The following is a 27,374-nucleotide window of genomic DNA, read 5'->3' as shown; positions in this document are numbered from 1 at the left end:
ATCAAGAAGCGTGTGCTACGCACTGCTGCTCCTTCCCACGTGGCTACGGACGCACTATTTTAGATCAGAGGGCAGAGGGTTGAATACTATCCACTACGCTACCTGCTTGGTCTTTGCCTATCTGATAGTACCTCGAAACTGGTCAGATTATTTCCGAAAAGGTGTAAGGGTCATCTCTCTCTGTGCTCAGTGTGATCCTCGCCGAGATTCTATCAACTCATTGTCCTCTGTAGTGCTACCCCTAACATTAAAGACTTCGCAAGTACCAAAGATGCATCGCGTCCATGGATAAAATTCGTAACCAGCCACAACCGAAGTGCGAAAAATGTTATTTTCAAACAAAATTACAGCCTCGGGAAAGTAATACGCTTGGCTGATACCATCCAAAGAAATATAGTAACGCAGAAACCTGCCTCTGGCTTAGCAAAGGTTAACAGCTGTGTTAGATAAGAAGTATGAGAATAAGTTTATTAAATAAGAAAAGGACATGGAAAAAAGAAATCAGAAATACCCTATTTCTGACACAACTTAAAATCGAGTTGGAGTTGATTCCTTTATTCCAGTTTCGAGTTTATTATAAACTTTGATTATGATTTAAAGAAATAGTTATTAGAAAGTCAGGACAAGTATACTGATAAGTAGATATACCATGATTAAGAAATATCGATCTATCAAGTTTCATTTTCACGAGGACGGGTTGCTGGACGAAAAAACCCGAGTTTCCAGGAGAAAAAAGAACTATGCTAACCTCGCCTGAGACAGACTAACTCAGCCACGTTGCGAAAAAGACCCATAAAAATTCCTCTTGTCATTGACTGAATTCAAACTTTTCTGTAGGGAAGTGATGATATCAACTGATGACATATTACAAGCAGCTAATTGCGAGGAAATTAAGAGATTAGTCCAAAAAAATGTGGACCAATTTTGAATTTTCTAAATTATATATGTCAGTTAGGATTGGCAGATGGTTTCCACGAAAGTTTCAATGCGAACATTCAATGCACCAATTATTACTTTCATATATCCATATTTTACTGAAACAGTTAACTTTTTTTTCAGACAATTTATATTCTGGCTACTAGAATAATAAATATTAAAGAATGTAGTCGAAGAGCAACAGTAGCTTCAAACTTTATTAATAGTCTCGAGAAAACAACTATAATAAAAACCTAATGTATAAAAAATTAAGCTAACAAACCTATAAAATATAATAAAAACGGAATTTAAATAAACTTAAAATAACAAACATAAAATGTAAATAAAATTTAATTAGAAAATATCGGATATTTACACGCGCGTTATTTTCTCATTTTGTGTACTAGATAGGAAATCAAATACCAGCTGTCATGGCAACTCTAATATCAATTACCTAAGTGGGCTACAAATATTTGCATTTTCTGTTTTCGCATTTTGTGTCTTAGGACCTTTAAATTTATCGCGAACGTAATTTTTTTAGTCGCTATTCATACTTAAAATTAGCATCCGTTAAATGATAAGATTATAATTTAAGAGAGAAACGAATTTAAAAAATCGTATTTTGAATGCTAAATACTGCAACTTACCGATACTTCCGCGTCTATCCGCTAGATGGCGTTTGGTAGTGTTGAGTCTTGTACAAATGTGAATAATTTACCGAAAGTTAAAATTACTGTTACAGTCAGCAGACATGCCAACAGGAGTGGTAAATAATTTTGTAAAACAAACTGTGGATTCAAATTATGACTTTGGTACAGTTTTCTACGACTTTTTTTGTCTATAAAATGAAACAAGAATTTAAATGTGAGGTAAGTAGAAATGTTAATTATTATAGTATTATGTAACGTGATTGTTTTAACTCATATAATTAGTATTATTGTACTGTGTATAATTGCCATAATATTAATTACTTGAAAGCGTATTATGTATTTTTATCGAAGTTCTTTGAAGCTGTATATGGTTTTTAAAAAGTACAATAAGTATGAAACTGTGGTGGCGTATTGTATTTACCATGTGGTGCACTTCGAGTCTGTATTCGAACACATTGAGAACACTTCACGTTCTGGCTTCTCTATAAATATTTACACATCTGCCACAAGATGGCGCTTGCGTCTGTATTTGTAGTAACCAGAGGCTGTGATGGAGAGCGCACAGATGTGCAGCATTATACCGGTAAGGCGCTAATAAAAGGCCCTACGTTTAGAAGGGGCCTTTCCTTGAGGGAGTATGTCGTATTGCGGTACCTGTTAGTCGAACACATTTTCATTTTCTGCAAATGAAATTTAATAAACAACCAATAGTGACAGGCGCGAGTATCGACAGTTTCAACGTGGTCGTGTTTAACCAACAAACACATCAGAAACTGACACTCCGAATTTGCTTCGCAACAGCGGTAGTGGCAGCGTCTGGAAATGCGCGCGCGACCGTGATTCATCCTGAAAGAATCAATTAGTCGACAAAGGCCAGGGCTCAACATCTCCCACCCCCCCCTCTGAATTGGAGGTTCTGCATTGTGCGGGTAATGACAGCCAGCTTGACGCCGCGTGGCTTTATCGATCGACAAGATGACGTGGTCTGACAGCCTCCTCTTGACTCGGACTACCTCGAAACGTTCGCTCATAGCACGCCGGGTTACCCTGCAGCGTTGAAGCAGCGAATTCTTCTGCAACGCTCATATTTGTAACCGGGTCTCAAAGAGTCGTGGTGCTAATTCCTAATTTCAGATCTTCTTTGCTAAACTTGGACTTTGCCAAGTTGCTTTCCACTCTTAGCATTTCTTGAAATTAATCTTCTCCTAATTCCACCGTTTATTTCTTCCTGACCCAGAGTTCATTATACCCTCTGTGGCGTTGCGAGTTTTTCCGAATAAATTTCAGAATCAGTGTCGAACGAGGTGAAACCACATTTCTAGAATTTCAAAATTAAATTCTAATTAAGAATCTAGAGTTGGCCGAAATTTAAGTTAACATGTACTTAAACCTTTTTTATTTTTTATGTGAAAATATATAAATTTTCTGTATATACCCCAGGACGACCACAGGAGTTCAAAAGATAGAGAGGATACGAGAAACAGCACCGTATTTAGCAGTCACGGGCTTGAACCTCGATCACTCAATCACTCAAAGCACGTGTATTTATGCAGCCTCGCACATGACCACTCGGGATGGAAATCAGGATGTCGAATGAGATGAAACATTTCCAGAAATTTAAAATTCTTGGATAATTTTAACTTAAAGACAATTTTCGATTTCTCATCGAAAATACCGATTCTACTCATATCTGCTTCTACCGATTTTAACTCCTAATATTTTAACTCCTAATTCTTTCTATCCTTAAATCATTCGTCACTTTACCTCTGATTCTGTTTTTCTTTTTGTGTAATATAAGCCATGCATGTGAAACTTAAGATTTCTGGGAAGGTGACAGTTTTTGTTAAGAACACTCCTATAAACGAAGGTGAGGTTTCCCGGCCTGTCTATTGTATTCTTGCCGGCTCTACTCTCTTGCAGAACGGCATCCACTCTAAGGTAAAAGCGTGGCGATTAGCAGCCAATCAGCGCAAAGCTAGATTTGGCCATTATTTGTTGTCGCAAAGATCCATGGGTAAGAGTCTTGTTCTAAAGTTTAACTTTCCCTTCTATTACATTTTACAGCGCGCTTGCGGTTTCTGCTAAGTCAAATTTCTAAGGAACTATTTTTTTACTGAAAATGTCAGTAAATAGTAGGAGTTACACTTTTTACTAGTAAAAACTAGAAGATTTTACTAATAAAATCAGAAGCGTTTATAGCTAATCATTTTGGCAAAAATACAGTCTAATGTAATTTTGAAATGAGCCAATATTTTACCCAATATTTTACCCCGTGGATCCCAAAGTCGTTTATTAAGTGCTTTTGACCCAATTCCTAAGCTTATTACAAAGGCAACTTTTCAGGATCCTTGCCAGATCCCATCATCGGACCATACAGGGCTCTCAGTAACTCCTTGCAGCTTGGCTTGTCTAAGAGTGCTCTGAATACAATCACTAATCGTATTTAGTAGTCACGCGAGGGACCACGGCCAGTTCAAACGCGTGTGTTTTTGCACTGATGAATGGGCTGCATCCCCTAGTAGAGGCGTATTGCCCCCTTAACCAAAATTTTGATATTAAAGAAACAGAACGCAGGAGGTGTTCTAAAAAAACTTCAAAACCACATCAGTGGCAATACCGTATACCACCAACTACAGAGAAGTAGTTAAGTTACACTTACACTAACTCATCCATACCGGTTTGTTCGTGACAAAGCAATCGTGGCTTTCAAAAATTGAAACATGCCCCAATTTCACGATTAGTTTTTTATCATTAAAGTTATTATTATAATTACGTGCCTGCATAATTTGAATTTTGAATCAACGTACCTTCTTAATTGCCAATAAAATCCTTCACACGAAAATGACGTCACTCCCACTTCCGGTATGTAGTTTCATTGACATTGCTTTCAACTGCCATTAATTAAAAAACTGATTTATTTGTTTCGTTTGATTTTTTAACTGGGTACAGTATGAAAAATACTAATATGGCAACATTAACTGAAAGATGTCGCGTGTCCCTGCTGGCGCTGCGTATCTATCGCTCCTAAGCAGCGCCTGTGTTGACACACGTTTGCTTATTATGGGTCAACATTCAGGTATCCATTATGAATGTGGACGAATGTATCCCCAAATGCAAATATAAAGGACGACGTTATTACTTGATTGAGCGTCCACTGGCCAACGCTAATTAGTTCTCTTATTGAATATGTTATAAGGCAGCTGATGTATGTGTATTGGGCTGCTGCGAATAAGTCCTTTGTTACCCTAACTCCTCGGAATTAAGGTAACGAAGGAACGCAATACTCTTAGAAACGTATACAAAACATAACTATAATCTGTTTTTTGTACATTTGTTGCTGTAAATTCAAGAAGATAAACATGAAAAATCGCCGATCTTGACAAACGTTTCTTTCATAAGCTGACAATCCTTATTTGTAGTTCTTCCATTTATAATTGTAATAAGTTTATTACGTCATCTGAAGATTCTTTTAGTTTTTATTCGTTGAAAATGTAGAATAATTGTTTCGTTTGTAACAGTAAGGTAATTTTCGATCATCGTCATCCTTCTGGCAGACAAAGGGCGTTGAACAGTCGTGTTGAATCGTACAGAAGACTAGACGAAAGCCTTGTTGCTGTTACAGGACACTTCTGTCTACCAACCCTTAACTGTTCCTCCCATCAAAGCCTTGGAACGACGGGAGTTTAAAGTAAACATCTTCATCAACAATTGGTTTAAGCAACAGAAAATAACAGAATCCACACGTAGTTGCCTTCGTGCCTCTGGCTGCCAGATTCCGCAATTCTACAGGCTACTGAAAGTCCACAAAGGTGCACCGTTAAGACCCATTGTCTCCTGTTGTGGTTCACCGAGTTATGAGTTGGAGAAGTTTGTCTCGGGGCTCCTTTCTCCCCTAGTTGGCAAGACCGCCAACACTGTTTCCAACAGTGGTGAATTGATAGAACGGATCCGAGCCCTATCCATCTCAGAAGATCAAATCATGACCTTTTTACTTCCATCCCAGTCGAGCTTGCCATCACATGTGCCAAGCAACTCTTGGATAGCCACCAGACCCTTGGCAACAGGACCAATCTAACATCAGATGATATTTCCAACGCCCTCAGACTGTGCTTAACTGGTGGCGTAATTATGTTCAACGACTCCAATTACCAACAGGTGCACGGCACAGCCATGGGTTCCCCAGTTAGTTCAGTCACGGCAAACATCGCGATGGAAGAATTGGAGGGTCGTGCATTTACGAGTATGCCAGATCCCATTACCTTTTGGTTTCGCTACGTGGATGATGTGTTTCTGGTTATCCCCAGAGATTCGGACGACCGACTCTCAGACCACCTCAACTCTCTGTCGCCTTTCATAAAATTCACCATCGAACTAGAGTCGGACAACACCCTACCATTCTTAGACACCCTTGTCCGACGTGAGGACACATGCTTGAAGCCAATGTGTGCTGGCAAATATACCAACTACCGGTCAGCACACACGCGCAGCCATCTTCTTGGCACTGCTCGGACCAACTCTACTTCTATGGATGGGAGGCGCACCGAGATTGCTAGGGTCAAGGCGGATCTTGCTAGGTGTGGCTATCCCACCAGTACCCTAGACAGGTGTAACCTACAGGCACGTGACCAGGTAGCGACCAACAGGAACATTCAAGGTAATGGCTCTGCCGCGAGCGCCTTTATCCCATACTACCCGACCCTATCACGCAGGTTTCTAGGGTCCTAAAATCTCGTGGGATAAAGTGCGTACGTGCGGACAGGAAGTTGTGATCCATCATCTCTAGAGTGAAAACACCGGTTCCCACCTTACTACAAAGTGGACTAGTCTACCACGTTTCTATCTGTGACTGCACTGGTTACTACGTCGGAGAAACTGGCAGAAGGCTCGGAAAACGTATCTCAGAACACGAAAGAGCCATCTGCTTAGCAGTAGGTTTTTTTTATTTTACTTGTTTATTTATTTTTTCTTTATTTTATTTAATTATTTTTATTTTTTGAAACGTAATAATATTTTTTCCATTAAAATTTTTTTATTTATTTATTTTTTTTTTTTGCTTGCCCCTTTAGAGGGCAGGATTCGCTGGTCTCCAGTTTATTAGAGACGGGATTTTAAACTGCTTGTACCCAGATTTGGGCTTCCCAGGTACTGGAACTGCTGGCATCCATTACTATTACACTTTCTGCAGTGGATGCAGGATTCTTTGTGGTATTCACCACCATATGTGATTATAGGAGACTGCTGCACCCATATGATTTGCACTTATTCTTATAGGTGCTTGAAATATTACATTTAGTTTAGTACGTGTATAGCTGGACCCGCCTCCTCGTGGAGTGGACGGGTACTGAGTACCTGGTGATCGCTGCTTCCTGGTAGCAAAGCGGCCAGAAACAGCTAAACCACCTAACACATACACACACACTACGCAAACATAACACTACACTCATTTCTGGCCATTGCATAGAGTCTTGTATATCGTCGCAGAGATAAACTAACGTTTAGGGGCCGTCTTGCGTAAGACACAACACATGTCCACATCAGCTTAGCGGACATAGACACTCGGCCATTGCCGAGCACTTCTGGTCAACCCGACACGATGTTGACCTACGTCGCAATGTCATGGTTGTCAATCGGTCCCGCCATTACCGATACCGCCTCTGGTTGGAGCCGTTGCACATCACGTGCTCTAATACTTCGGTCAACAGAAGCAGTGGATGTCGTGTCCACCCTATTATTGATGCAATCATTCTCAAAGACTCGCAACGTTCGCATACGTCACAACCACAGGCTTCAACACCAAACATCTAGTTATTACCTCACGCAGTTTACTGCGCATGAGTGGCACAACGCTTTTAATTTCTTTAGGTTCAGCTGATGACCGTTACCATAATAAGCATTTTTGTACTGTATGTATTTAACATATTCTGTTTTACTGTTTAACATTAAACCTGTCATTTATTTTATTTTACCTTCCCTTTCGCTCTGTGCTACATATTAGATTATACAACATTAAGGTTTCAACGAAATTTATAAGAACCTTTATAAATGGTGGGCCAAATAAAATGTCAGTGAGGTACACGCGGGCCAATTTTTTTTTTTTTTTTTTAGCTTTCCACGATTTCTAGGATTATTAAAATGGTGTAAAATGAAAGAATTGTCATAAACAGTTTTCTGTTATTTATTGTAATATATATACATAGACATAAGTATAATTAAATTTATTAATAAGAAAAACGAAATACAATTCGAGTTACAAAAATTTAAATAATATTTAATGAGAGATTTGATATTTTTATCAGTGAATCGATATTTGTCTTAGCAATGCGCGAAGTATTTTCTAAATTTACGTGAGAAATTCAATTAATGAATTAATTAAACGTGAATAACACTAATTAAACCACACGATTGTTTAAGCGAATTTTATTGTGTAAAAAGTATTACATTAAGTAAGTTAAATCCAATATAATGGAACTACATATCATTGGAGACGTTTCTGGATTTCTTGCTGATTCTTGTATTTCGGCCTAAACTTTTGGAAATATCTTGAGCTTCAATTTGTGGTATTCGCATTTTAATTAGTTCATTATGAACAGCTACTAAGTGCTTCTGTAAACATATTGACACCTGAAAAATGTTAGATAAGAGACTTGGAATAAGAAAAATTCAGATATTTAAAAAAAGAAAATCATGGCGTTATTCGTATATTTATTAATATACAGTCGCATTTGTCTGTGTCATAACTAACCCAAAATAAAGCTTAATCTTAAAAGATTAAGGGAGCCTGGGTGCGCTTGGGGAAAACGACAGCTCGGATGGGATTCTCCTTGTCCAGACTGGGCCCCCCTTGCTCGAATTTAGAACTCCTTTTCGGTCTGAATGCATTGGCCCCCTTCTGAGAGCTGGTCCTGGTCTCTAAGATACTCTGTCAATAATTAAACTGTTTCTATGCAGTTTTTATCTTTAAAATCATAGTTATTTAAGAACTGTTATTCATGTTAGCGGATTTTATGTTCTTTGAAAAGCAGTACATCAAATTCAGCATACACAAACTTCAGTGCCTGCCTATTGATGCCCATTTAGCTGAATTAAACGTTGAAAAGAAAGAGCACAGTAAAAACCTTGCTTAAACTTCTGAACTCGAAAAGAAAGCAGTAAAGTCAATTAATGACCCATCTCTTAGAAAGTCTTTTCATTCTCTCTCTCATACACGTTCAGTTTCTGCAGCATACCGTTTCTATAGATGATTCCATCGACACTGAATTGTCATCTGTAATTCCCACATTCTCTTCCAAACCATCCGAACACATTCCTCAATTAGCCATTCAACTCCAAGTGCAAGAAGTCCAATGTCAAGTCCAAAATATCTTTGGTTTTCTTAAACAAAAGATAATTTGGGCCCATACACGGTACAAAAGTAAAAATACTGATATAAATGTACCGAATTTTTGTATTATCGAGAGATATTCGTAGCCATTTACTGTATACATAAATTCGATAAATATTCGGAATAAAATGACGTCAAAGAACGAGTGGTTGGCCCTTTGCACACCCTCCTTAACAGTGAATGTATCATCTACTTATACAACTATCTCGATACTTCGTAATTGGCAAAATACATTTTTTAAAAAATGTACGATAAAAGTCCAGTCTCCTTGCATTTGAATACATCATTGCCACAAACCCAACACTTCACGACTTTTGCGCGTTATTTTATTGGTTGCCTAATCACAACGCTCCTACCATATTAAATTTCGAAATTTGATGATTTTACTCCCTTAGAGTCGAGAAAGGAGGAAAAGGGGGGATCCGAATAGGGGATAGGATAAGAGAAAGTAAAGCCAAGTTCCAATTTCTCTTTATTACTTTTCAAAGAAAGTCACGCGAGGCCCCGAAAGTTAGAAGACCCCTCTTGATTCTGCTAATTGAGAAGCCATAGCTGCCAAAAGAGGATAAAGTGATACGGAATGTATGTAAATTTACTTTTACACCGCAAATTTTCATCACCCCGGTGGAATCCACTAAAGAGAAGAGGAACGCCCGTACACCAGCACCACCGTCCGGACGAATAAGGTAATTACGGCCAGAAAAACGATGCCCACCATTAGGCGATAATGATGGTACACATAATGCCGAAAACTGCCACTCTGTTACGCATCGGATCGCTATTACCATGGTTACTGGGATTAGTTATGCTTCGTGGACTCGCCTTTTGCTGTACGACACGTTAAAAGTCGAACACGGGCTACGAATCATTCCGTGGCCACACTTGCGGAACGGTTTTCTGCGAGCTCGTTCTGGCTGCTTGTTAGCCCAGTGTGCGCACTAACTCTACAGATGGTTGATATGAAGTACGAATATAAGCAGAAGTGACAAGTTAAGCCTACGAGAACCCCGGCACTGTGCAGCTGGTTATGTATGCACGTTTCTTTATGGACACAAAGATTAACAACAATCAGAGGTGAGACTTCGGATATGACACGTGCTAGCAATGATGTCGTCGTACGTTACGACTCGCAAGACAGGTGTTATTACCCATCGTGCCATTTTACCCATCCCGTGTAATGGTTTCCTACATCTTCTGTTACGGCTCAACCATTAAAACCTTCCTCCTTTGACAGCTGTACAAATAAACAAATGACTGCGTAGAAGAACATACATTGTCATAAAATGTCTTAAGGAATATGCTTTAACGTACGCGAACCACAAAGAAAGCTCATATTAAAGAGCTGGTTGCTAAAAGTAGCCGATAACTTTCGGTTTACTACTGGGTTGGAGATTAACAAGGTAGTCGGTTCAATGCTTTTAGTTGAAACATTGGTAACTAAAATATGAATTATGAAACAGAATTAAAAATAAATAAGTAATAATAACATTAAGGAATTTTGTGGGATTTTTTTTTCTTCGGCATAAGAAAAACTTTTAATTATTGAAAGTTTTTAATACACCTATTTTTATTATACCATAGTTTTATGTGACAGTTGTTTATTGAGTGGAATGTTCTGGTAAAAAAAGTAACTTCAATTTTGGTATGGAAATAGTTTTGTGGCAATAGTTTAAGCTGGATTCGACCCGAGAAGTGATGGAAGAAAAAAAAAGAGAAGAAGAATCAAAGCATGTTGACGAAGATCCTGACAAGCGAGAATACGCTGCTCTCAGTTGATCATGGGAGACACAAACTTTGCTGAAACTCGTCCCATTCCTGAATCTTGATTAGAATGCTCAATAAGGAATACCAATTCACTAGCAACTTCACTGATATTTAAACGCGAATCACTTCTGATAGATCATGAACACAAAAGATTGAATCACTGTTTTTTTTTTTTTTTTGTCGAAGGGTGGCCAGAGTGAGGATCATCTTCGACTGACTAGTGACTCTAAACGTTGTGAGCCAATGAAAAACGTTCGAATGACATATAGAATCTCCAAGAGTTGTTTTAAACATTTCCTGGGTTTCTGTTGCGCTTGTCCCTAATATGAAACAAAATTCGCTGCGCAGTAAAATCATTCGCTTTAAAATGCGATGAAACGCCGTCTATTCAACGCACCGATTCAGATTGCCTGCAGATAAACGAGTAATTCGCGAGTTACTATGTTCAGATAAGTCAATAAACGTGTTCTGACAAATTGCAACTCGCTATGATGCTGAATTTCAAGATATAAAGTTAGTCACCGAACTTTATTATCATACCTTCGTGCTTATGTGTCTTATCGGATGTGATACACACACACGAGAAATATTGTGGACACATTTTTGTATAATACAGTATCAAGGCGGCTTGACCTTTCATCTATTGTTGCTTCCAGTAGGATTTGAATTGCGTAGATAAAGTAATAGTTTTAATTCTCACACCAGAACAAACTTTCCTTTGTAACGAGTTTCCCCGGTATTGCACTACTTTCAAACAGATAGGTTCGCCGAAAAATTTATTTGCCATTTATTGAGATGAGACTGTTATGGGAGCCTGTTTCGGGACTAACTGGTCCCTCATCAAGATAGCAGGTGGTCTCCAGTGACAACACAGACAAAGCAGTCTTAAAGAAGTTGTTCGATGTAAGCTGCCGCGCAATATGCAAAATTAGAGTTTTCAAAGTTGTAATATAACTAAAAAAATTCTTTTGTGTGTGTTGTCACTGGAGACAACCTGATGGAGGATCAGTTAGTCCTTAGAAAGAAAGGACGAACTTTATTTGTCTTCCGTAAAATTTTTCAGATTGTTTGATTGGCGATTACTAAAACATTAAATCTCTCTTATTCCCAACCTCAAAATGAGCTTTTATAGTTTAGTTGTGGTTGCTTAAAATGGGGCATATTTTACTGGCAAGAACTAGAACCCTTGGTGCGTATGGACCAACTTTTCACTGTAGCAGCCCTTAGGAATCTACGTGCACCCTGCTATGTTGCATTTTATCCCGAACAGAAACGGGATCTTCCAAGATGATAACCGTGTCATCGGGCCCGCAGTGTGCACGAGTGGTTCGAGGAACGCAGTGAAGATATCACCCATCTTGATTGGCCTCCAAATTCGCCTGACTTCAATCCAATTGAACACCTGTGAGGAATGTTTTAGACAGGTAGTCATAATTCAGTGATTACTGTATACATTAAACTTATAATCAAAGTAACAGAAGGAACCAGTAAAGCTTCTTTTGTTAAAATAGAACAAAAATATATTTTAGGGATCTCCGCCCTTTTAAAAATTTATGATGACACCTTTCAACAGTTTATATAAAACAATTTCACTATCACTCTGCTTGGAAGTAAAACTTCGAAAATAACAACCTGCAGTGCCATCTACCGGTAATAGTATAATTAATTACATATTTTCTTCGAAGTTCATGGAGGAAACGAAATTTCTAAAACCACTTAAATTGTTGCCAGTGTTGTTAAGTTGCAGCAGAGTGGATAGATAGATAGAGAAAGAAGAAGAAATAGAACGAAACGTAAGGAAGAAATTAATGACTGTGCTAGACGACCCCAAAGTGGCACATTACACCTATCAATAATTCACACGAAATGGGGACGGTTTGTTACTTTCCCACCTTTTAGATATTGTATTGCTTCTCTCCAGAGATTGCAGTTATGGAATCATGAATGTTGTAAGGAAGACACTTTATCATTGGGCCACTACTTTCTTCTAGAGCTGGAACCCCGAAATCGTACAATAGCTGCTCAAGGAAAAATGAAAGATTGTTATATTATAATGCACGCAGCTGTGTTTGTGACGTTTCTGGCTCTCCCTCCTTCATATATGTGTGCCTTTTGTTTCTGTTTTGTTTCGAAACTTCTTGATCGATCCGATAGGTGTCACTGTTCTTCCAGTTTATTTCCGGTGAATAAAAATGAAATCAGTAACATACAATCCAACCTCCACCTATTTTCCTTTTGTGTTTATGAATGGGCCAATCTGGCAAACTATAACCCGGCTGGGAGGGAGGGGGGGGGGCAGCCTTCTGTTTTATATTTTCGATTTTATTGTTTTTATTTACGAACAGTAAAAAATCTGGTTAATTTTTAAATAAGCATTTAGTGTTACCCCACTAAAAATATGTATTCCAACGACTATCAGAGGATGCATCATAATATTAGCCCAGGGTGCTCAAATTTCTAAATCCGGCCCTGCATGCTATCTTTTGCTCTTGAAAAAAGATTCTACTTTTGAGTACTATGTACAATCAGTTGCCATATAAAATAAAAACGCAATATTTTCCATCCATTTTTTCCAAGTTTCAGTGGAAATATTTCTCTCCCCTCCTCATGCAGGAAATCTTTTAACACAGCCTTGAAGTTATTACCCATAATAGATTGAAACCGTTTATACTTTGTATCATCACTCCAGAAAACGCTTTTCCACTCCACCAATGTCCAGTTTCTGCGACATTGGAGGACTTCCATTGCACTATTGTAAGCATTAGTCCTTGCGGGTAGCACACTGTACAAATATACTCTGTGCTGCCACTTTATTAGGTACACCTACCTAGTAGCGTGTTGAGCCTTCAAAACAGCCTGAATTCGTCTAGGAATGGATTGAACAAGATGCTGAAAATGTCGTGCACGAATGCAGTACCATGAAGACATGAGTGTATCACTCAGTTCCTTGAGATTCGTCGGAGGTGTAGGCCTGTAGCGAACAGCCCTTTCCAGCTCATCCCAAAGATGTTCAATACGATCGAGATCCGTGGACTGAGCGGGCCACTGCAGCAAAGAAAAGTCATTGTCATGTTCCTGGTACCATTCCATAGTGATTCGGGCTTTGTGCACCGGCACATTATTCTGCTGGAAGTAACCATCTGACTGAGGATAAACTGTCAACATGAACGGATGCACTTGGTCAGCAACCATGTGGCATTCAGACGTCAGACATGACGGGTCCATGGATTCATGTTGGTTTCGCCAAATTCTGAGCCGTCCATCAACATGATGCACCAGGAACTTCGACTCGTCAGACCAAGCAACTGTTTTCCAATCCTCGATAGTCCAGTGCTGGTGTTGCTGTGCCCACAGGAGGCGTGCTCTCTTGTTCTTCACTGATAACAAAGGTACGCGATGTGGCCGTCGGCTGTTGTAGCCCATTCGCGACAAAGTGCGACTAGTGGTTTATTGCAATATTTTGTTCTGCGCACCAAGGTTGTATTCTGACGTGATGTGCGACATTGTGGACCGTCTGTTTGCCTGCACAATTCTAGCCATCCTCCTCTGACCTCTCTCATCAACAAGCGATTTTCTTCCATAGGAGTGCCATTGGGAGGATGTTTTCTGTTCGTTGCACCATTCTCGATACAGCCTTGAAACTGTGGTGCGTGAAAAGATCAGGAGAACTGTCGTTTCAGAGATGCTTTGTCCAGCACGTCTTGCACATACTACCATGCTACGTCTGAAGTCCTTTAGATCACTCGTTTTCCCCATTCTTGCTACGGTTTGTACGCTTAACTGATACTAGAAAGGTTGTTCTGCTGCGTTTATATCCACAAGTGTGGTCATGTGACTTGCAACGTTGTGGGACAAACCATTTGTGTGCACAGCAGGGGTGTACCTAATAAAGTGGCAGCACAGTGTATATGTATACTATCTTAGGTAGGGCGGCTCCAGAACTTTAGTTCAGCTCTGTCGCGGAACACTGTGATGGTACAGAACTCTGCAAACGGCTAGGAGTATGTGTCTGTAATGTTGTTTAGTTTTTCTGGCCACTTTGTCAGCAGGAAGGCGATCACCTGGAAAACCTGACAAGTTTCATTTTAGTCTACACCGCGACAAGGTTAGAAAAACAAGAAGATGAGGAGGAATCCATCACAAGCAAGCCTGCATCAACAATAATCCCGCCTCAGAACCAGTCTGAGGTCAGCAGTGATGTTGGAGAGAAGGTCCAGAAAGGATACAATAGAATTCAGCATATAGTTGTGGCTCGGAAGCAGACTGCAGTGTAGATTTGTAGTCTAGATAATTTCTTCTATAACTTCTTAGTCAATCCCAGGTGAGGATAAGGTTTTTTCCTTTCCCGGAAACTCGGGTTTTTTTTTGTCCAGCAAACCGACCAGGGTATAAACACAATATATGGACATAATGCACATGGATGGATAATTGTTTCCTGTGGCATTTTTTTTTTTTTAATTGTGATGGAGTACCAACTTTGATTATGGATTTATTGTACAGAAGTATCATACTCGTTTTTTTTTTTTAATGCAACGTACTTTAAATATCCTTTCATTAATTCGCGCATTATTTTATTAATAATTATCATAGGAAGACATTCTATAAAATCTTATCCTAAGACGGAAATTCCCAAATATTTTTATGGGAAGAACCCTCTTTCTTTGAAATAAAATTTCAGCGAAACCCTACTAAATTAAATTTTTCATCCCATTGGGAAAAAGGTTAAATGGCAGCGGACGAAGTGTATTTTCAGAGACATATTGCAATTGAAATTTTGGTTTGCAATAAATGCTCAATCAAGATTTTATAGTTGTCTGCTCTGTAGTCGCCTGAAAAATGTTCACAAAGTTTCTTGAATAATTTCAAGCTTCCGGTTCCAGAGGATTTAACGCTTACTGAAAGAGGCTTCACGTAGCCGAATGGTCAATAGCGAGATTGGAGTAGAGTGCGCTCTTTGATTCTATTCTTGATTTATTATAAACTCTCTTTCAGTTAGCTTTATGAACTGTAGACCGACGAATATACTGTACATGCTTTGATTTTGGCATCACCAAAGAGTGGAAAGTTTACTCTTAAATATTGAAAGCTGTCTTCCATTCGATTCCCCAGTTTAAGAAATTCTTCATTACACCTAACTTTAAGCGACTTTGTGGTAAAAATGTTTGTTTAATAAATTTAATTTTCTTAAGAGAAGTTCTATGTTCTGTTGGTTGCAGATAAAAATATGTATTTTTCTATACCTTCGTAAATATAAACAAACTTTTACTTGGTAGGGTTTTTAAATTATTTTTATGGTTTTCTAGAATTATTACGCGCACTGGTGCTTCGTGGAAAGCAGTGCAATGCCAAGGCAACTAGTTGTGAAGGCAATTTTTTTTTTCTGCTCTGAGAATAAGGACAAATGCTACGAAGATTGGACTTATGCTTTTGTTCGTAATTCAAGTTTTATTTGCTTTTGCAACCGATGAAGTGCTCTTTGGACCTTAGTAAGTCCAATACTGGCATTGGCTGGCACCTCCTAACCACAATAAAGGTAATGTAAATATCTGTAGGTTTTTTTAAAATTTTTTTAATACATGACATTAACCTTTTAGAGATGTCATTTTTTTAAATAGTGCTGTACTAGTGCAACTCGTTATAAAGGCAGTTTATTTCTTCTGAGTGCATTGTAGTAATATTACGTATCAATTTGTATTGTATTAATATTAGGAAGCTTGGAATGTTATAGATGTAAAAGAAATGAAAAGAGTTTAGTTTTATTTTCTACTTTCGTTATATTGAAAGAAAAGGCCATCGTAGCTGAGTAGTCAAGCGCCAAGGCGATAAGTACACGTATCTTGGGTGACCGGGGTTCAAGCCATGGCGGATAAATACGGTGCTGTTCCTTGTGCCCTTTCTATCTTATGAACTCGTATGATTGTCCCAAGAACCAGTGTACCTGCCCATCCACCGATGAGAACCCAATAAGCTTCGAAACGGCCACCAGGGGGATTGGGTGATGCTGCCCGGAGTTTCCGAGAATAAATAACAACAGTCTTCCCTACCGGGGAAACGTTGCCTGTTTGAGTGGTGTGAGTTGAAGGAGTTACTGTTACTTTCATTATTCTACACCGCTTCTTTTCTTTTTCTGCTCCTGCTATTACTTTCCTCTACTTTTTGATTTTCTAAGTCTAATAGGGACAAGTGGACAATAGAGCTATTATCCCACATATACAAATAAAGCTTTCGTTATTGTGCTTTATGTTCATTTAAGGAAATCTTCCAAGCTCTGCTTTGTTGTTTACGAAAAAGAGAATATAGTTGCATCTTCTTGCAGTAAATTCCATTCCTTAAGTCTGGATCACAAAAACTCTTCCTGTGCCTTAAATTTAAATCGCTCACAAGATCCATTAATTCACTCATAAATATAACATGAGTTTGAGCATTTGTATTCTGATTCAGAACTTGTTTATATCCCTCCGCGACGACCACACGGTCAGAGGAGTCCACTAACTAGAGAGAATACAAGGAACAGCACCGTATTTAGCAGTCACGAGCTTGAACAACGGTCGCTCAAGGCACGTGTACTTCAGAGCTTGTATGGACTGTTTCCATTGAAACAGTTACAATAGGAACTAAAATATCAGTCTGTTCTCTTTTGTAAAATGGATAACCTACTTAATTTGTAAAAGTATTTATAAATAAATAAATTTTCTGTTTATACTCCGGGATGAGTTCACAAGATAGAAATAACACAAGGGACAGCACCGTATTAAGCAGTTACAGGCTTGAACCCCGGTCACTCAAGGCACGTGTACTTATCACCCTTGCGTTGACCACTCAGCTGTATAACGAAAGCAGAAAACGGAATTATCCCTCTTTCCATTTCGTTTACATTTATAAAAAAATAGAGAAAATGGTGTATAAATAAATATGTATTTACCTATTAAAAATAAAGAAAACTCGAAAAAAATTTAAGACTAAAATGTAAATTTAATTGTTCCAATGTTTTTATTAAAAAAAATTACATAAAAATTGTATTTTTTATTTTTTTTAAATAATCGTTCAGCGAAAAGAGACTTTCATAGTAGATCCAATCAAAACTCAGGAGCGAACGAATATACTGATATAAAAAAAAGAAGATAACAAAACAGTTATTTAATAGACAGAAATAATTGTTGTGAGCGAGAATGATATCCTTATTCCAATTCCGAAGAAGTAATTTTGTTATGTGTACTTAGCTCTGCTCATTGTGACTTGAGAAAAGACATCAAACTTTTGTCCTAAAAAGACTTCTTAATAACCTGTAGAAGAAGAAGAAGAAATCTTCTTTCTCAGTTGCTGGATGCGCGCAAAGCCCTTGGCGTTAAGCTGAAATGTGCGCAGCCCTCTTCTAAGCTGCTTTTGGCGAGTCTTATTTTACTGTATATTGTTTTCACACAGTGATTTGGAGCAGGATCCTCGTACTTGCGATACCCGTGCCCCGATACACCTAGATTATTATGTCTATTGCCTCCGACCCTTGGATGTGTATACAAGGGCGACGAATAATGAGGTGACCTCTGGGGATCAGCAACTTCGAACAAAAATCAGATTCTCGAGTTGTTATTTTTTTTTTCAGTTTTTTCCACAGGTAATTTTCTTGAGAGAGAGAGAGTGAGATTGAGAGGTTTGTTTGTTTTTCTTTTAACAATTTAGTAACACTGCTAATTAACAGAAAAACTGTTCAAAACAATGAAGTTTATGAACAAAAGGGTTTTAGTTCGTTAAACTTCAATGGATTAGCAGCGACCTCTAGTAGCAAACTTTAACACGAGTAATATTATCCGTAATTTGAAGTTTTAAATGTGTATTCTTGCGCCTTTTTTCTGTGTCATTTGATATATTCATTCTGTCTCAGTTCTCCTTGAAAAAAAATCCCTAAAGATGGTTTTTCTTTTCATAACTGGGGAAAAAAAAAACTCCAAGACAAACTCATTTAAATAAACAATAATTTTAAACGATCAAATTAAATGGATTTGCATAACCTACTTGCATCAAAATGAAAATTAAATGGGGTTACTACTAGCTACATCCGCGCAATAAATGAAATTTTAAACTTGCTGACAAGCACTTGCTCAAATTAACAGAGTGCCTGACTTTTCATGCGAGAAATTAAATAGATAGTAATACACAATATCCCTAGAAGTAGTGCCGGCCATAAAGATGGTTTCCTTTATGCTATGTTATTTAAAACCTCTTACCACCAACATTTGCTAAAGTTTCAAACAAGTTACAAAAAAAAAAAAAAAAAAAAAAATTAAAAAATCAGCGCGTTTTGCTCAAGGTCCTAACGTTAGCTATTTGAGCCTCAATGACTGGTCTTTGCACAGCACTCTTAGCCAGTTACTTAACATGCAGAATGTCGAGTGTGGCATTAAGTAATACGAAAATGAATTTTGCAAAGAGAGCTATTAAAATGCAGCATATTAAGGTCGTAGAAGCTCGGGTGTCGGAAGCGGTTAATTAGGTGTGAAATTTCAACAGAAAGTTCGACACCCAAATTTCTCATTTCTTCGAACAAAAGAGCATCCCTACATTTGGGAATAGCGGCTCTTAATAAGCAAAATTAAGCTGCTGAAATTTGAATGTAATTTGTTCGAGAGCCCGAATTTGAATCGTTCGTTCATAGCGAGACTATGAAACACACAAAGGTGAAATAAAAAGGGGGGGGGGGGATATTAATAACCTTAAGAATGTTAAAAGCGAAAGGGAGACGAATTTTACACGTAAATTCTTGTGTAACGAAAATATGTTCTGACACGCTCCAAATTAGTGGGCCTTTGAGATTTGCAAAAACAGCCAATCACAATTATTAGAGCTTTTAGCAATTAAAATTAAGGCCACAAAGAACATCGTGCTATTGTTGAAGTGGGATTTTGTCGATAGATGTAATTAAACTTACTCTGTTGTGCTCAAAGTTATGTGAAAATAATGTTTTTTTTTTTTTTTTTTTTTAAAGGTTTACAAATAGTTTCATTTTTGATATATAAAAAAAAAATTATCCTGTATTTCTTTCGCTCTAATTAAAACTTGCCATTTTATCACAGCCCGATAATAAGATATAGATAATCTTCTCCCCCACCCCCGTTTTTTTTTAAATAATTTTCATTCTGGCAGAAGTGTTGATAAACATGCAACGCACTTCTTGGAAACAAAATGGCGTTGATGTCAAAATGCGAGCCTTGTACCTCAGCGTCTACCTTTTATATTCGTCTGGAGGGAACCCAGAAGTTTTGCCACATCACTTCTAATCAAGCCATATCGCCATTTAGGAGCAGCAACCTTTAGTAACAAACATTAAAACTCTAAATTAAAAAAAAAAATTAATTAAGAAAAGGGTTCAAGGGGACTGGATTTTGCTGTATGACACTGCACTTGTACAGTGTCATTTAAGTTAAACAATCTCTCATTAAATATTGAATAACAGCATTAGAACACCAACCTGACTTACCAACTATCGTAACATGCGATGTTTTTCTTTTTTCCGAAGGAAAAATAAATTCCATGAATTATTAACTGTGAACACTTACTGTAGTTTATTATTTGGGCGTATTAGCATATATGCATAATACACCTTTTGTCTTCACCATGTCTGTCCGTCCGCAAGTAATGAATCTGCTCCTAGTGGATGGGTTTTTCATACAATTTTATATTTGGGTCTTATAAAAAAGATTTGTCGAACCATCCCAAATTTCATTAAAATTGGACTAAATTGGAATAAATGTGTAAATTAACTCGATTCTCGGTGTATGGATTTTCGTGAAATTTTATTCTCTCTCTTTTAGAACGATTTGTAGAGCAGTTCCAAATTTCACTAAAATCGGACCGATAGAAATCCGGTAATTATTATTATTATTATTGATTTTTCATACATATCACGTAAGCCAGTGGTTCACATCTGGTGAGTATGGGCTTGGTCCACCCAAGCCCATACTCACCAGCTCAGGGTCCTGAGCTGGATATCATCGTTCTTCTCTTTCTTGGTGATTCCTCTCTCTCTCTTGTGGCATATTAAAGAAAGGGGGGGGGGCGCAGAATATCTCTTTTTTTCTCTCTCTTTTTTATTTGTTTATTATTTTTTTTTAATACGCCACGGGAATCTTTTTTATTTATTTATTTATTTTTTTAATAAGCCACGGGAATCTTTTTTTTTTTCTTTCTTTCTCTCTCTCTCTTTTATTTATTCATTTTCTTTTTTTTAATACGCCACGGGAATCTTTTTTTTTCTTTCTTTCTTTCTCTCTCTCTTTTTTATTTATTTTCTTTTTTTTAATACGTCACGGGAATCTTTTTATTATTTTATTTTTTTTTAATAAGCCACGGGAATCTTTTTTTTTTCTTTCTTTCTCTCTCTCTATCTTTTATTTATTCATTTTCTTTTTTTTAATACGCCACGGGAATCTTTTTTATTTTTTTAATAAGACACGGGAATCTTTTTTATTTCTTTTTAATACGCCACGGGAATCTTTTTTTATTTCTTTTTTTTTTTTTTTTTCCTCTCTTAATACGCCACGGGAACCTCTTTTTTTTTTTTTCTTTTTTTTTTAATACACCAGTGGAACCTCTCATTTTATTATCATTATTTATTATTTTTTTAATATGTCACGGGAACCTCCTTTTATTATTTTTAATACACTACGGGAATTTTTAATACGCCGCGGGCACCCATCTCTCTCTCTCTCTCTCTCTCTCTCTCTCTCCTTCCCCTTTTTTTTCCTCTGGAGTGGGCCCCCAGAGCAACTTGACTCACCTTTTGGTAACATCAGGTGGGTCAGAGTCTCGAATTGAGACAGTACGAGCACTATGGGACTGGGCCACCCCCCTGTGGTGTGAACAAGTACCCAGAATCATCTGTCCAGGTGACTGATGCTTCTGGGTAGCCAAGAGGCCAGAACATAACAACAGAATACACACAAACCTACGTCACACACATATCTGGCCCATTTGTAGTGATATTGTTCTTCACAGAGACACGAGGTGGAGATGAACTGACGTTCAAGGAGCCGCCCTTTACAAAAACACATCTCTCTCTTTCTTTCTCAGGGTAACTCGGGAATATTTTTTGGCTGGTGCAGCATAAGCCTCAGGCTTCCTTGCACCATATGGCTAATAATAATAATAATAATAATCTATCCGTATACTGTATAATGTGGCTGAAGCGCTGGTCTTTATTGCCATACGCTGATTGAAGAAATGAATGAACAATGTGGCGGATGCGCAGAAATTAAATATTTTCGCTTTGCGCATAAAGATTTATAATTTACGGGTTTTTTTTTTTTTTTGTTTGTTTTTTTCTCGTTACAAATCATGAATTATTACTATGTGCTAGCGCGCTTAAAATATAATGCACTGCATTCATTAACTAACTTGTTTTGGTTTTCACTTTCTGAAAAAAAAAAAAAAAAAAAAAAAGTTTTTCGGAAGACGTAAATTCCTTATTATTCCATGAAGATATATAGGATTTTGTAGTATAAAAATTGTGATCCCTAAACACCACAAGGCAGAGTTGGGCTTACCATGTTTGCCAATGTAGAGCAATGTAGATTGTTAGCAGTGTTGGTTTACATTGGTTGGCATTTGGTGGTTGGTTGACATTCGGCATCTTTAGGCAATGTTATAGATTACAAGGTAAGATTGTTCACTGTTCCTTACTATGTCTCTCTTCAAGAGGGAAATAGGAAGCCTCCCCGTAAAAACTGCTTAAATGATACTAGTGTCCAGACAGGTTTTTTTTTTTTTTTATAGGTAGATCCATCATTCTCATGGGATTATCTGATTTAGTTTTGGTTGAATCAAAATAGACCGACCAAACTGCAAGAAGAGGCCTCCAACAACGTTTATGCTTAATTAACTTTTTCTTTTATAACAAAAATGAAACTCCTTAAATTATTCATAATTGATTAGATGTAAGTTTTTGTTTGAAGTTTTGATATTTATTAAATGTAAATTTATTCATACACCTTTTTTCTTTCTCTAAGGAAATTCAAATACGATATAATATATATTGACCGGTACGCATAAAAATTTCCTTTAGTCACGTGACTAATGCGTAGAGTTTGGGGACTGTTTCTATCTCGTAGCACAGTATTTGTGGATGAACTTCACAGTGTTTTCTAGATTAATATATTACAGTTGGAGTATTACACTCGTAGTTTTACCTCCTTGCACAAAGGAAGACCAGATTTCTGATGTTTATTACCAACGAGATAAAGTATCATATCTTGAAAATCGAATAAGAGGGGAGGAATTCCCCTTTTAGATGTACGACAGTATTATGCACGTTCTGATTTTTAATCTTTAAGACGATTCTTTCCAATGAATGCCTATTATTTAGTTTGCCTTTAACAAAGAAGAGGGTTATTTAATGATTGGTGGAGACACTCAGATGTCCGATATATTTGTTTTCAGCCAGTCTGGTGTAGAAATATAGCAGAAGAACGTACTGTTTTAATCGTAGATTTGTTACTTCCCGCTTACAGACCTTGTTCATCCCTACCCGAGCTCGCCACCCATGTAAATTCCCCGACTCCCCAGCAAGGGAGTGGTGAATACATAAAGAAACTGTATCCAGATTGATATCTCTTCGTGGCTACAATGTATAAAAAACACATTGTAGGTTATCGGACAAAAATTTGTAAGCTTGACGATTTTTCAATTTCTTGTGGACTTGCTGAGTGGTACATTAGCGTCAACCGCGTCATTTCCATGGATACCACAGTTGCCGGTGAAGAGTCCTTGCGGTTTACTTTTGAAGTAAAGATTTATTTGGTGTTCTTTCGATGTTGGCAACGAGAGAAATTATAGAGAAATGTTTATACCGCAATTATTTAGATTAATCTTCATGAAAAATTAACTTATTAATGCATAACTAAAACGAAATCCATCTCATCAACTTCAGACTTTCAAGATGGTGGTATTTTTCAGCCATCAGCAGTGTAGTGTTGTATCCATCCGCCAACTGTTTCCCATTCAGAAACTGAAGCTATTACAAAAATTTTGCTTCCTGCGTATTTAAAAATGGATATAAATTAATTTAATAGCATTTAAAATGTTTGCTGTGCTCTTCTCTGTATTTCAAATGTAAATAATTTAACTAAAAATTACGTATTATTAAAAACATCTGAACATCCTGTAGGTATTCAGATTGTAAATTATACTCTCTAACGAAGAAAGGCAGGACTTATCTAAATCGTCCAATCAGGATCCTTTCTTGTAAAAATTATCTTAAAATAAAATTTAGATGATTTAATCGATCAAGTTTTTTTCCGATACGACTTTTATATTTCATATACACGAAATTCAAACTTTGGTGGTATATTTTCAAGTTGGTTGCCCACAGTTCCCATCATAATGCAGGACTATTTTCTGCGGAAGGAACTTCAAAAGTTAACTGAGATAGCTTATAATTATATTATTTAATATTATCTAATTATTAATTAACAGTGAAATAATTAACCAATTTAACTAGACAGATCTGATTTTTTGTGGGTGTAATCACTAACGTAGGAGTTGGGTATAGAACTCTTTAAAAATCTTTTATTTTTTAATTTAAATAGCAACCCTTAGTCTTTTTTAAATAAAATGTCAAAACTGACTGGTTAAAAGCAATTAGTGAATATGATATTGTGTACAATCAGGATTATTTTTCGCTAATATGGATTTTCTCTATGTACTTCTTATACGCGAAAGGGGGAACCCTAAAGGAAATCATTCCACAGCCCAATGGTCCCCAAAATATACATGTACAATTTTTAATTGTACATGTATATGTTTCTTATTTTTTTAAATTTTTTTTTTATTTGTTGAGCTAGGAGATGACAGTGGTTGGGTGCGGTCCAAAATATGGATCGATTTATTTCTTCCAAATGGAGGATAATGTCTGAGATTTCGGTTGAAGTAGTTCAACAGCGAGACAAATAGTTGGAGAGTGCATGATACTGAAAGAAACAACACCACCTTATCTCAACAAAGAAGAGTGCTGTTCAAAATCCCGAGGCGAAGGGGGAATGTTTCCTATAACACACACATGCTATTACAGAGAGAGAGGGACAACGTTTGCAGAAAGAAAATAATAAGTTACTAAGCCTAGCCACATAAGCAATAAACTGGCACAACTTGTAGCTAACTTCTGAAGAAATTACAGATAATCTACGTTAGTGTCTAAATCGGATCACGGACATGGCCAGGATTGGTTCAGAGAAAATATTTGTGTAAGAAAAATAGTACGTGCGTGTACCTCGTTGCAAAACAAGTGATATTTTTGAATAATAATAAGAATGGCATTTAAGGAATTTGTGATAGATATTCCAGAAGATACGGCTGTTTGGGCAGAGCTGAGTTTCTCAAGCACGGATGTCTTGTGCTGTCATCAGTAAAACTATGGACAGGATTTCCAGTCACTGGAAGGTCTTTCTTACACTTGTTTAAGAGGAAAAGTAGGTGAAAGAACCGAACCTCGAGGAAGGTTTCAGTGAGTGGTCAGAGAGAAAACTGGATACCCAATTGCAAAAAGTGGTAGGAAATCTATAAGCTGGGAGCTTCTTTAGAGAATTTAATACCAAATGTAATCAAAAGCCTTACAAATTTCAAGTGAAAGATGAGTAACATCATCATTTATCAGATGGAAAGTTTCCAGATGGTTTAAAGAGATAATGGATGTGAAACCAAAGAATACAGGAAGTGATATCACGCAAAGCATCGAAATTTGGATTCTTGTAATGCCGAACGACACATCGTCGAAAATGTCCACTCAACGGATGCTCCTCTGGAAAAGCGATCATTGCCAAGTTGTATTTCAAAGGTTCTTGTTGAGGAAAACATCAATAGTGTTGGGTGTGTGTTACAATGTCTGGTTCCCGCAACTGGAAAAATTAAAACCAGCTGGAGTTGTGAACCCTTAAATCATCAAGGAAAATTACGTCAATATTAGGAAAGTTAGATTGGAAAAGGCTGGACTTCAAAGAGCGAGAATCAAAGTAGAATAACAGACGCAAGAAACTAATTTGAGAGAATAGGGAGATTCAGAGGAGGAAATCAATGACAAGGAATATCAGAACCGATAATGCAGAAATAGCACTTTTGGATCACTTCCAAACTAATTCAAGATTGTTAATAATAATAACATAAAGAAATGCAAAGGGACAACGCGGGTGGAGGGATTTGTCACTCTTTTTCAGAATCGGCTAGATATTCTCAAATTTCCATGCGGAAGGAAAAACACAGCGGAATAAGAAAACGTGAAAGGGTAACAGAAATTAAGACAGGTTTGGAGAAGTGAATACTATCAGGAAACGGAGACTTGCCAGCATCAAAATTGATCAGGATTCTAAAAATCCTGATACCACTTTCAACCTGAACTTAATGTACTCTCAATGATTCATTTAATCATTGTTAAATTTCTAGGCAATTTTTTGGTAAATTTTATTCCGTGATTCTAAAACTGCACATGTTCAGAAAAACCTACATTCAGATTAGAACATTCTCCTTGTTAAAAGTCCGTTGTAACTGATCTAACCTATCTATGAATTTTAGTACGTACAAAAAAGAAAAAAAAAAAAAAAATGGGTTAAAAATATCGACACAGTATATCGATATTTTTAATAAAGGAGTTTGTTTATACATGGGTAATGTATATATTGCCATAATGACGCCTCATGGCAACGTAAATTCACATTTATTTCTCAATACACAACTTCTTCAGAACTTTCAATGTAACTTGACGAAATTTATTGATGTTATAAATTGCTGATGAAAATAATGGATATCGTCTTTCAGTACAGTGTAATTGCTGCCATCTGCCGCTACAAAAAGTAACTACATTTAAATAAAACGATGCGTTATTTATAATATAATTAAAATGCAAACTGAAAAATATTATAATTCACTCTTTATCCAAGCGGAAAATGCCGATAAATCTACACAATTTAAAGCTACTTGTCGGGAAAACTAGACCATTTAATTTTTAAATGAAACTATACACTTTCTTTCTTAAACCCAACTTCATCCATTTTCTTCTTATAGACCAGCGAAGCCACGTTTACGTGACTTCGTCCCTATCCAACGCCACGGCTATCAAAATCCATCCGAAATACATCTTGGCTTCAGTTCACGGTAGCCTCCTCACACACACGTACGATGAGGACGATTAAAACAACTTGAACCACAGCAACGCCTCCATTCAGGCCTCTCTAGATTCTGTGCATAACCCCTTTTGCCAGCCATCCTCCCTACCGCCACTTCAGCCCATTGTATAGTAAATTAACGGCACACGACTGGATGCACAAGGCAATTATTGAACATACGGTACTGCTGTACTTGGCTATATCCACTCCTTGAGGGACTCTTCGTGAAAGCACACATAAAACATGACACTCCATTGTACGCAGTCTTTCCTAAGGTGGGCTAGCAAGTCTCGTTCTCAACAAAGTACTGCTATAAACCTGCGGTTATAGTGTCATTACAGACAACCCCTGGCTACTAAGGGCTCTGCGGTTTTTGAGCGTTACCACAAATGTTGCTTCTATCGCTTCTCCGGTATCCACTATTGTACAGTTTTGTAGGGCGCGGTTTAAAAAAAAAAAAAAAAAAATCACAAACGACAACAGGGAAACTTTTAATAGCCTGCGAATAATAAAAAAGTGCTA

Source organism: Mastigoproctus giganteus, chromosome 14, assembly GCF_048544385.1.
Source record: "Mastigoproctus giganteus isolate SK-2022 chromosome 14, ASM4854438v1, whole genome shotgun sequence".
Lineage (NCBI taxonomy): Eukaryota > Metazoa > Arthropoda > Arachnida > Uropygi > Thelyphonidae > Mastigoproctus > Mastigoproctus giganteus.
Note: the sequence above shows the minus strand (reverse complement) of the source record.